Source organism: Aphis gossypii, unplaced genomic scaffold, assembly GCF_020184175.1.
Source record: "Aphis gossypii isolate Hap1 unplaced genomic scaffold, ASM2018417v2 Contig00066, whole genome shotgun sequence".
Lineage (NCBI taxonomy): Eukaryota > Metazoa > Arthropoda > Insecta > Hemiptera > Aphididae > Aphis > Aphis gossypii.
This window is the reverse complement of record NW_026082998.1, coordinates 20,456-34,510: the sequence shown is the minus strand read 5'-3', so window position 1 is coordinate 34,510 and position 14,055 is coordinate 20,456. Positions and strand designations below refer to the sequence as shown.

Genomic DNA, 14,055 nt, shown 5'->3' with positions numbered 1-14,055 from the left:
TTCTTAACAAGTAGTGGCAACTGGGTTTAACATGGATAAATTACAATATTATTTGTTTATATAGTATATGAGTCATGTCGTAAGTCGTTACATATATTATGTTGTACTCAATGGTATTTACTATTTCTCAACACGCATGATATATTATTATATAATATCATGATATTTCGTATAATATAAAGTAGAAACTATACCATGTAGATTGCCGGGAAATCCTCTCGGTATCTTGTCTAATTTTATATTTTTATAATATTATGTATATGACAAGAACTGGTTTAAGATATACAACTGTCGAGTGTCGAGTACCTACCGACATTAGATAGTATATCCCCATATCGAATTACGATATAATATTAAAATATATACCTACCTATTTATTTAATATTAAGTATTAGTATTTGAATTGATTATAAATACTAAAAATTAAAATGGTATTTGTAATTTGTTACCATATTGATGATGCAAGTAGGAAATTGTATTCTTTGTTTTTATTTAAATTATTTACGTAATTTTGTTGTGATAAAATAGCAATACGGCGAAGGTTACATATACTACCGCACAAATATTAAATAATTTTATCTATAATTATCTTGCACTTATTAATAATTATATTTAAACTAATACAATTGTCAATTTGTACAGTATATTTTTAACAATGCTTTAAAATATACTTCAAAATCCAATGAATATTTCTAATTTTTACTCGTCTTTAATAAAAAAGTTTGTTCTATTAAAAAATACAATTTCATTTTTATATTATAGTTTTTAATTTATAATTTCTTGAATATTCAATTTCTGAAATTTTATATCACTAGTCGTGGCTCATAATAATTAAATAATCAATCTAAGGTTATTAGTTAGGTACGAATTATCGACTTTTATCTCCGTAGGAGTTGAAAAATAATCCGTTTTAATTAATTTCGGAAAAAAAGTTAGACCACTAAATTACTATGCTGAAACAGTCGGGTTAGTTTTTTTTTTTCATAAAAATATGATTTGACCAATTTATTATTATAAACATAATATAAAATTGATTATCTTGAAAAATAACTTGTTAATGGGTTAATAGTGTACAAAATGATTGATATACGAATGAAGTACCTAATTAATATAATTTAAAAACTTGGTTATATTTATTTTGTTTACGAATACAATGGCCAATATTTTTGTAAACGAAACAATAACAAATAATTTTTTTTCCCAATTTCAAAACCACCACTTCCGTTTCAATGCGAATGACCGGGAGATCGGACAACGGTTTATGCGTTATCGTGCCATCGATTATATAATATATTATTAATAATTATTGTTTTATGTTGGGTATTTTATACTTTATCTTATAATTCAGATTAATTGTGCTATCTTTATTATCTTGCCTATCTATTAATTTTCCATCTACCTTATCAATTTACCATCTATATATTACTGTAGATTGTATAACAATAAATTAAATAGGACTTTTTTTTTCTGAGAGTAATAAGTAAATATCAAACAAATGATCTATTGTGATTTGTGATCCATTATCCATAACGATTAACGACGTAACATGAATAATAATTAATATGGTAGGTAGTCAATATGTGCCGATACGATGATCGTATATTTCGGGTACAACAAAACAACCTATTTTTCAACCTACTATTTTGTGTAAAAAAATATATATCGATTCAGTAAAAATGTCTCAGTCCAGTTTTAAAACCTCCAGTATCCAGATTTTATATTTAACTTATTATTGGCTTTGATCTTGTACAATTTGGAACATTGTGTATAATCTAAGAATACCTGACATTTCCTTCAGCTATAAAATTAAAATATAAATTTAATAATAAACAATAAAAGTTACTAATTAGTAATTTTTTATAATTTTAGAAGCAATTTTACTGTATTTAAAAATGTTTGAAAATAACATAGCTTATCTAAACTATAGTTTAAATTATTGAGAAAATAGCTCTGCTTTGTGAATCTGCTAAATATTATTTTAGTAAATTATCATAAAGAAAATTAAAAATACTATTACTTTATACTGTTATGCTTTGTCGTATACTCCGATTACTCGGACGTATACCAAAATAAAGTTAAACACAAAATAACGCAAAGTACTTTATTTGAACACGACGTCCGGTGGTGATCGAGTCACACGATCACCACCACTGACCCCTTTGCTGCCTTAACCATATCTCTTATATACTAAATTTACAATTCATACACCTTAGCTTACGTAATTATTATTTTAACCCGATTAATAACAATTTTTACTTACATTTCTTACTACTATGTTTTGATTACTAGATTACTTATGCTAGCTAAAATATAAAAGTTTATCAACACCATATTTCACAATTGTTATTTTAACCTATTTAAATGTTTTGTTTTATTATTGCTTAATAATTATTGAAGTTCGTTAAATCCTAATACAACAGCTTATGATGGGAAAGTTGAAATAATATGACACTGCTATGTCTTAAACATTTTAAGGTTATACAGTGATAAATAAATTTGTATTAATAACTGCTAGCATTTGGAAGCATTATTATCAAAACAATGGCATTGTATTCAACAATTTGGTGTATGCATTATTTAATATTTTAATATTTTATATATTGAATCTTCTATTTGAGTATGTGTTATTTGTGAAATTTTTGGTACCTATGTACACTTATTTTTGGGTAGTTTAAAGGGTAAATGGTCAAAATATTGTAGCCACACATAAGTCTGTACTTATTCGAAACTGAGTAAAATATCATGTATGTACTATACAAATAAAATGACAGAATTAAACTACAAACTTCCAACTTTGAAATTTGCAAATTAACTTGCACATTGTTGAGGCATAATTCCATGATTAATTAAATACTAAAATCCTAAATAGCGCATAAATCCTTGGTAGGACTGTGGTGATGGCACCATGTCCACCATATTTAATACATTTATAATAGTTTACATTTGATTTCAGATACTAGTAGACAGGAGGAATAATATATTGGAATTATACAATCAGTTTGAACCAGAAAAAAAGAATTTCACCAATAAAGTGAGGGCAATACTGAATGAGCTACCATTTGAAGTGAAGCGCATAGACTCTGAAATTGTAATTGAAATTTGCAAGAGGTTGAGAATAAAATGGAATGCTACTAAATGGAAAGTAGATGCATTAAAAAATCAGAATAAAGTTACTTCAGCATTGCGTTATATTTTTAAACTGGACAGTGAAAAGGTAAAAACACCAATCGAAAAGGTAATGTTATATGAAAATATTGAAAATATTGGGCTGGTGTCTGTTGGTGATGATTTTTTGTCAAGTTCTAGGTCAATGGAGACAAGTATAACAATAAATGAGATACCTGAACATGGATCTTTGTTGTTGAAACCAAATCTAGAGGAGTTAAATATTAATGAATTTATCACTCCTACAAAACAAAATGAAGCTATTGGCATTGTGGAATGTGTTAATGATCAACTATTAACACATGATAGCAACAATGATATTAAGGGGCAAATATTACAGGTTGAAAATTTAATTACAGATGAAAATACCCCTAAGACAAAGGTAATGTGTGGTTACAATGCAGAACAGTTATCTGTTGTTGATGAAACTTTATACAATTTTAGGTTGATACAGAAAAATGAGGACATTATGGAAGTTGCATCTATTTATTCGTCCAGTGTAGAGAATATGTTTGACACTTCTAATGATACTGTATTGTTGGAACAATGTCCTAAAGAGTCAAATTTTGTGTTTGTGACTCCTACTCAAAGAAATGCTATAGGAACTTCTAGAAGAAAATTATTTCATGATAATATAACTGAAAGTTCATTGTTTGAATGCAATAGCTCAATTGATTTACTCAGAAACACTGGTAAAACGAGAGACAAACTTATTAGCCCCATAAAGAGTCCGTTAAAACGTTTAAATGATAGACAATTTAATAAAAGCCCTGGGGAGCTTTTACCACCAGGTTCTAAAAATGTGTGTTCTCCAAGCATTAAAGGAGAATATTATGAATGTAACTTCAAAGAAGGAGAGTTTATAATTCCAAAAGATGAATGGAATCATATATTTGAAGATGGAAAACTAAATACAAAAAGGTATACATAAACTTATTTCAATGTGCTTAATATATTTGTATTATTAATTTATAACTAGGTACTTGCATTATATTTAATTTGTTTAATTTATTATTCTATTAATTTGTCTTAAAATTGAACATTTTATTATATTTCATAAGTATAGTTGAATTGAATCATCACAAAAATAATTTATATAGATATAATTGTTAGCTTATATAGTTATATATATACATATATTGTGTACAACAACAAGTGGCACGACAAAGGGTTCAATTCTGGGGGTACTACAATTATGAAACCCCCCAACACAACCTAACCTTATATATAGTCAGTAATCAGTATTTATATTATACTTAAGCATCTCCTAGCACCTCCGTAGTTGTGCTACTGACAACAACAATAACATAATACTAAATAATATATGTGGATAGTTAATATTATATATTTCAGTGATAGAATTAAGAGGTTTTTACACCAACATTTGTTGTCTCCATCTTACAAGTTCTTGACATAGCACAGCATATCACGTTTAGCTCTGTTAGTTTAAACATTAGAGTGAATTGAACTCTTATAAAATTTAAAGATAAGATTATTATCTAGGGGGTCTCATACAGATTTTGTTATATTTTAATTTTAAAGCGAGTATAATTATTTGAAGATGATAAATTAATTTACAATTTTAAAATACTCATAACTCGCATTGAAATTAAAATATAACAAAAAGCCTATGAGATGTCCTAGGTAATAATCTTACTTTTAAATTGTACAAGAGATCAATTCACTCCATTTTTTAAACTAACAGAGCTTAACTTGATCTGCTGTGCTATGTTAGACACTTGTGAGATGTAGACAACAAATATCAGTATAGCGTTCACTTAAATATTTATAGTATACCTTCATAAAATATTATTAAAAATCAATTATTTTTTAGTTTACTATTAATAAATTCTATTTATATATCTACTTAAATGATGTACATATTATGTAAATAGAATTAATCAATAGTAAACACTAAAATATAATTGATTTTTATTTTAGTGTATCTAATGTAATGTAAAATTATTAGCCTTTATTTAGTAACTATACTATTGTTTTATTGTTATATTTCAGGTATCCTGGTGTTATCAGGGAACATCTTCAAGAAGTGAATAACACTTGTATATTGTATATTAAAAAGCTAGAATACATTAAGACTAAAAAATCAATGAAGCTGAAAATGTATTGTAAACATGGTGACTGTAAGAAGTTCAAACTATACATTTTGCTTACTGGTGAAGAAGCAATTGTTGAAGTTTACAGTACGAGTAATAACTTTAACCATAGACCAGATGCTCGATACACTACTCAAATTAGGGGAGTTCAGCGAAAAATTATTGCAGAAAAAATTAAAGCAAAAAGTGCTTTTAAGTATAGACAATAATGTGTATTATCAGTTTGTCCTATTAAATTAATGGAATGTGGAAATTTGCAAACAATTAAATCTCCTTCAATGTTAAGGAAACTAAATAGTGAACAACAGTTAAAAGGGGATTTCAACCGAAATGATCACTTTGATGTAGTTTTAATGGCCGAAGGAAATCCCTGGTTGAACATGAAAGTTCCCAAAAGTATAGATGAGCCATTCAATGTAACATGTGCAAGCCAACAGCAGTTGGCAATAGTTCAAAACTTGTTTAAACAAGGTGTGCTAACAACTAATCATGTGGATTCAACAGGATTAGTTGTTAGGCCCCCTCAGAACTCAACAAAACAAACTATTTATTATTATGCTTGTGTAGTGCGTTTAGGTAAAATTGAAACCGTATGCCCAATAACTGATATGGTCAGTGCAACACACTATAGAGAAACTGTAACGAAATTGTTGAAATGTTTCAAAGGTCTAGTAATTACAAAAGATCCAAGTATCTGGCAGCCTTTCAAAAATGTTGTAACTGATTTCAGTTGGACTTTTATGCACGGTATTTCTAAAGCATGGAATAGCAAAGAAACAATATTTGAATACCTGGATATGTGTCATAGAATATTAACTGGAAGAGAGACATTGTCTTCTAGCACAGTAGTTATTATGTTATATTATGTTAAAAATATTCTGAACCATGTAAAACTGTATTATCCAGATGATGAAAAAACAGCGTTTTACATAGCCAGATGTGTTAGGTTAGTGTTTGAAATGAACAATTATGAAGAAATCAAACATTGGTTTGAGTTGCTATCGACTATGATCTTGTCAGACAAGTCAACAGAAATGTGTAAAGCAGCAAGTATGGAAATGAAATCATACCTACAAACAAACCGTGGATTAGTTGAGAATGAAATTGAAAAGTTTGATGACGATCAAAATTACTCTTATGGTAAAACCACTGATGATTCTTATTATGCCGAACGAAAGAAATCTGCATTTTATCATGATTTTAAACAAATATTTGACAGTGTGAAAAAAATAATAAGTATTTCCTCACAGGATCATAATCAACTAGATGTTAATAGTATGTATTCAGAAAAGTACTTGTTACATTTCCTTATTGAAAATGTACCATACATATTACATACCTCTGTGGACAAAAGTTATGACTACTCTTATTCATCTGGAAAAACGCCAGAGTAATGCATCAGTAGAAAGTTGGTTTAATTTAGTGAAAAATCATATTTTAGCAGGCAAAAGAAGAATGAAATGTGGTAGGTTTATTGAAAATATAACCTAATATGAAGCTCAATGCTTTAGACAAGTTGAATTATAAATACCTAAACGTATTGTGCAATAAAAAAAAAGCTGATTGTGACGAGGACAACCTGCATTTAAATACTCCAGAAACTTGGAGGAAGAAAGGAAGGCCTCCAGCATTCTTGAGAAATAATAATAAAATTTTAGGCAAAAGTTATGGTGAAAACTAACAAAATTGTTTGTCATTAAATATACAGAGCCAATATAAAACACTACGGGTGTTGTATTACATTCAAAAGGAGATGAGTATTAAACTGATTATTAAAATGATCATCTCACCGTTTGCAGTCAAACATATCAACCAATTGTGCGCGGTTTGGATATAGGTGAGCAATTATTTGATAACCTCAGTGACGTCAGTGATCACGATTGTGTATTAACAAGAAAAAATAGTACAAGTCCAAGAGTCATTGACAATATAAATAAAACTGTGGTTAATACTTCACCTGTGGCTTCGACTACCCAAATTCTATCAGACACTTATGGGCACGCAGTTGTATGGGAATCATCAACTGATAAGTCTCCAACTGGAAATTACAACTTATACCGTACAAACAAATTGGTGAAAAATCCAATGTATTACATGAAGGCTTATCGTGGAGTTGAGAAAAATGTGGTATCGCTAATTTCTTTTGAAAATGAAGAAATAGAAATATCTTCTATAGATTTTTCGCGTTTGAACACTACAGGCGATACTAGTATGCTTTGGTTACATACTAAAGAAATATGGTGTTTGTTACAGATATTTTTGGAAAGAAATTCAAGGTCTTGGATCACTAAGAAGAGACAGGATTTAGGCTGGTGAGTCCAGACCAATCTTACTTTATGTTCAATCTTGGTAGGACTATAGGAGTGTTAAAGATTCTACAGCTAACAGACCAGAACCTAACAGTAACCTAACAGTGGATTGATTCACCAAGGTTAATAATACCTTTACTGGAAAACGACCATTGGACTTAAAGAATCTATGTAGATTTTATAAAAAAAACAGTAAGTTATTTAAATTCTTTAGAAAGCGTACATAACAATATGGAGAAGAGAAATCACTGGAAGGATAGAGTTCTGAATGTTTTGTGTGGTGTGCCTAAAACATCGAAACCAAACAAAACGTAGGTGATATAAAAAAATGGAAAGATATGTTTGTCCAAATACCATATCAAGATGATGGGTTTAACTGTGGAGTATTTATGTTATACTTTGCAAATCAATTAATGAGTAATAAAAGAATAATTAATGTTTTTAATCCAAACAGTTATCGCTCAAACTTACAGGATTTGGTACTAACGAAAACTATTTACAAAGAGAGGGCAGCGATATTAAAAGATATTTTTGAAGATACTACTGGTATTTCAGGTGTTAGTATAATTGATACAACTTGTAACGTTGCTTACATCATCAACAAACTCTTAAAAGATGCACCATCGGCCACAGAAACTTTAAGTTGTACAAATGAAAATTGTACAAATAATAAGAGTTATTCCAATCCAACAATTATTACAAAGATTAATGGTGGATTTTCAGCAATGGAATCAACGACTATGGAATACTTACACCCACGATATTTTGACTGTACAGAACTTCACTGTAATGGAAAAATAATAGCCCAGTGAAAATTGCATAACCATATATTTATTGAAACTGAAATATTTGCTAACGGACAAAAATATTCTTTGATGAACTTCCCGACAAAACTGAATATAGAAGAATCTAGGTAAGATCATATTATTATCATAAATTAAAATGTATTTCCAACTAATTTTCAGTTGCTATTATCTATTCTAAAGTGTTCAATAATGTTGTAGATATCAATTAAATGGAATAGTTGGATACGGAAGTAATCATTATGTGGCATACGTCAAAAGATCAAATTACGGCTGGGAACACCACAACGACCTGGCAAAAAAAAATAATAAAAATAACTAACCCCCAAAAGATAACTACTGAACCACATATAGTAATGTACAGCAAAGAAAATTAATACTGATATACGTATATCGATATTTGTATATTATATTACCTTTATTAAGTAAGCTACAATATTATTTTAATAACAATTTTTAAGTGAAGAAAATGTTTTTTTTTTTTTAATTTTTATTAATTTTTAATATATTTAACTTTGTTTTTTAATGAGTAGTATACATTTGTATGTTCTGCGCACTTTTGACTGCGGAGATTGCAAATTTTTAAGGGGGGTTTTTCCCCTCAAACATTTTTTTCTCCGCTGTACCAGATGCGGTGATTTTAAAATTTTTAGGTGGATTTTCCCCCTCAAACTTTTTTTTCTCCGCTGTACCAGTAAAAAAACATTGATTTTCAAAAACCATAATGTATGTTCTGCGCACTTTTGACTGCGGGGATTTTTAAAATTTAAGGTATAGTTTCCGCCTTTAACCAATTATTTTTCCCCTGTTACACATAAAGTTTAAACAGTGTATACACACTTCAACACTATTTATTTCCCTTGTAAGTTAAACATTCAGGTTACACTGTAATTTCATTTTTTTAATAAATTATAGATAAAAATCGTTTTATTTAATTCATTCCAGTTCAGTTAATATTCAACCATCGTTCAATCAGGTTCTGTTAGTTTTAATCAAGTTGAATTCGGTTAAGTTTTTTTTTATTTTTTTTATAAAAAATGAATTTTCAACAAATTAACAACAGTTTTTGTTCACTTGTTTCGTTAGTACGAAACAATGCATATCCTACATATCCAGAATTTACTACATTTATATCAAGATTGAAAACATTCAATTTATTTCCGTTAACTTCATCTCAAGATAAATACTCATTAGCTGAAAGCGGTTTTATATATTCAGGGAAAAAAGATATTGTTGAATGTTTTTGCTAAGGTCTTATATTACATCGTTGGGAAAAAGAAGATAATCCATGGATTGAACACTCAAGATGGAATCCGAAATGTGTTTTTGTATTATTATCAAAAGGAAATCAGTTTGTTGAAAATGTAGTAAAAAAATATGGTAAGATTATCGATATTTGTGATTGTGATTGTGGATCAAGGTCATATGATACTGTTGTTTAGTTCATTTAACTTTCTATATTTCAATAAAAAAAAAAATCTGAATTTAATAAACTTAAATGTGTTAATAACTTATATAATACCTCGTGAACGTATAGCCTAGTGGAATAACGCGTCTAATTTAAATTTAATATGTTAATGATTTTTAAAAAATGTTTTAGGTTCTATCGAATTAGGTAGGTAAGTATAATAACTCTTTACTGTTTATCCAACTAGACACTATACGTTCACATTTTTTTTTCTTTTTTTACTTTTTTAACCTTACATTTGTTTAGTATATAACATGTATGGATAAAGAAAACTTGTTAGTTTGAGATAAAGCTGTCTAGTGATCATATTCATATTTCTAGAAAAAAATACTGTTTACTGTTTTTTTTTATTTTATCAATATGAAACCATCAATCGTTGTATCAAAATCTGTGTTCGATATTCGTCCTTTTAGTAAGAAAAGTGTAACCGTTGGACTTCTAGTTAATAAGCAAATTTCAATTATTATATTATTAGAATGTAAATTAACTAAAAAAGTTGTAACGTTAGATCTTGATCAGTGGTGTAAGTTAATGTGCGAAAACAATTTTAATACAATTATCGAAAATTTACATACTCGTTGTAAACGTGTTAAGATAGCTGATAATTTTTTCTACTCTGTTAATGTAAACCAATCAACTATAGTTTTATATTCTAATGATAATTACATAACATTATCTCATATTGATCTTCATTGTTTGAAACAATTACAACATTGTATTGACTTGTATATTGTTGAAAAACAGAAAAAATTGGAATCATACCAAAAAACGTTTGATACAGCTTATACGTTAATAAAGTCTGACGTAAATGGGTTACCATCATCTTGTCAACGAAACGAATTTACAAATCAATATATTCAAAATTATGATTTCAGCTACAGTAATATACAAAGTGAAGATTGTTCATTTATGTACGAGTTATTACAATTTCATTTTAATTCATTGTCGAACATGATATTACAAGATTTAGTGATGTAATATAAAAAAAGTTACTTAATTTATTTTAATTTATCGTTCTTGTTAAAAAAAAATGTAAAATTAATACCACTTATATACTAACTTTCAATATTTTTATTTTTATTTTAACCTATAAATGAATTATTATTATTATTATTATTATTTTTTTATCTAAATAAAAAATATAAATATAAAATTTTTTTTTTTTATTAAATAAAATTAATCCAACACCATATCCTATTACAATATTACATACATTTTATAAGTTTATTTTTTTTTGGTCTGTGTCTGAGAAGCTTTTTGGCGGGATGTCGCATCATTTTGTCGAAAACAGATTGAATGAGCGTCACCATTTCTTTGGCTGTAGTTAAATCATCCGGATGCTGTCCTGTTAAAGATATTTTGAGTGAGCATTCAGCATGCTCCCATCTAAAAAGTTAGGTTAGGTTAAATTAAATTTTATTATAAATATTTCACTTTAGTTAAATATATATATATATATATATATTATTATTATTATTATTACCTATCTTGCAGAGCAACATTAGCAATTTTAGCACATTTATAATGTGCTATAGTCCAGTAATTTACAGCCGTATTGTCTACAGGTGTCTTAACCGTTAATGAACAATCATCCTTTTTTATATTCAAGGTGTTCTCTGCATCGGTTGGTATAGTTGGATCTGTTATTAAATCCAATATTTTGTCTGTATAATAGATAGCAGTGCTCTATAAAATAATAATTAAATTATATTTTTTTTTTTTTTTACTTTTTCGTAGTATGTCATAAATTTATATAACTCACCTTTTTTCGTCTTTTTCGATAGGTTAAAAAAATATAATAAATACTGTTTTAAATATTCTATACTAACCAAATATGATAAGCGTTCTAATAAATCACGATTTAACCAAAAATATTTTGATTTTCTTGAAAAAAAGAGTGGGTTAGATTTTAAATGTATTGATTTCCAACACCAATAAATCAAATTAAAAAATTTGAACGTTTAAATAATGTGTCAGTTAATGTTTATAGTTTAAATAATAAAGGTACCTACTATTTTCCCTCTATTTATAAATAATAAAGAAGAAAAAAATCATTTTGATCTATTTTTTGTCAATAATCATAAAACATCGCATTATTGTTATATTAAAGATTTTTCAAGATTTATTAGAAATCAGTAAACTAAAAATTGTTCTAATTAATTATTTGCAAGAGGTGTTTTACAACTTTTGGAAATAAACCATGTAAAAGTAAACTTTGGGGTGAAACAGGATTAACTGAACATAAAATAAATGTGTAGTAAGAATAAATTAGGAAGACCGATAATGTTTGAAGAATGAAAAGAAAATAAATTCACATTTTTCAAAAGCTATAAAAAAACTTCTAGAATACCATTTGTTATTTATGCTGACTTTGAATGTATTTTAAAACCTAAACAGACAAATGAATTCACTAAAACTAGTAAAACTTATATCACACATTTACATGAAATTATGAGTTATGCATTTTATGTAAAAGTTGACTATAATATCATCACAGAAAAGTTAATGCAACAGTTTAAAATTCCAACAAACATAATAATTTATAGAGGTATTGATGCGGCAAAAAAGTTTATAGAAAATATGATTGATATTTCAAAAAAAAATAAAATTAAAATACAAGCTAAGCTGGCAGGAGGCCCTGGACCAACATAAACTGATTTGCGGGGTGCACAAGCCGATTCTACCGGAGATGCCGAAGGAGGGGGAGTGCCTACAATTTGAAGCGTGGAAGAAGACTCAAAGACATCCCATAGTAATTTATGCAGGTTTTGAGACAATATTGATGAAGACTGACAATGACAAAGAACACAACACGAGGATAATACATAAGCACGAAGCAATGAGTTATGGACTCATTGTGAAGGCGAGCGACGACGTACCGGCGGAATTATTGGATGAGTATGAGATAACGAAAGAACCAGTGATATACAGAGGAAGCGAGAGTAAGACGGACGTGGCAAAACATTTTATTGAAACAGTGACCGAGTTAGCGATAAAAATTGAAAAATTATTGAAAACCAATAAACCTATAGTTTTCACGGATGAACAACGGCAGTCACATGATACATGTACAGCCTGTAATTTATGCACGATAAACTTTACATACGAAAATCATAAGGTTGCAGATCATTGTCATCTCTCTGGAAAATACCGGCAAGCTCTATGTAATGTATTCAATCTAAAGCTTCAAACACCCAACTTCGTACCAATATTTTTCCACAACTTATCCAACTATGACGCGCACCTGATAGTGACGGAACTGGGCCACGACACGAAAGCTATTAACGTTATTCCGAACAGCGGGGAGAAATATATATCTTTCTCTAAATACGTATCAAATACATTTAGCATGCGATTTATTGACACGTTCAGATCATGGCTTCAGGACTGTCAACTCTGGCCAAAAATCTCACAAAACCGGGTCTAGAGAACTTCCGTGAGACAGCCAAACATTTTGTCGCCGGAGATATGCCGCTCGTGACTCGTAAGGGGGTGTACCCGTACGAGTACACTGATAGTTGGGAGCGGTTGGAGGATACGAGTTTACCGCGCAATACTTTTATAGTACGTTGACAGAGACCGGGATCAAGGAGACTGAATATGAACACGCGAAGGAGGTCTGGGACCATGTTGGGCGAGTACAGTGATTTGTACCTTAAAATCGATGTGTTACTGTTGGCAGACGTTTTTGAGAATTTCCGCGACGTATGTATAAGGACGTATAACTTGGACGCTGCCCATTACTTCACCGCCCTAGGACTTAGTTTTGACGCGATGTTGAAGTTCACGTGGCAAAAGCTCCAGTTATTATACGATTACGACATGTTGTTGATGTTTGAGAATGGTTAGTATATTATTTTTAGTAAAAAATGGTAGCAGAATAGTTAGAATGGTTAGTAAAAAATTTTTTTTATTATTTTTAAAACTGGGTCGAACCCAACTTGAATGGATTAGATGATTTAAACGATACCTCAACCATAGGACGGGTGTATGAGGTACACGTGATGTATCCTGAAAGTGTGCACGATCAACACAATGACTTACCTTTCCTACCGCAAAACAGTGTGCCAAGTGGTTCGAAGGTGCGAAAATTGATGGTGATATTTGAGAGGAAGACAAATTATGTTATACACTATAGGAACCTACAGCAGGCTATTAAAAAAGGTCTTATAGTTGAAAAAATAAAAATATATTTG

General features: G+C 29.0%; 1 pseudogene; it reads left to right on the top strand.

The window, feature by feature from the left end:
* The first annotated feature begins 7,364 nt into the window (after window positions 1-7,364).
* LOC126553084 (uncharacterized) lies at window positions 7,365-9,641 on the top strand (annotated as a pseudogene).
* The last annotated feature ends 4,414 nt before the right edge of the window (window positions 9,642-14,055 follow it).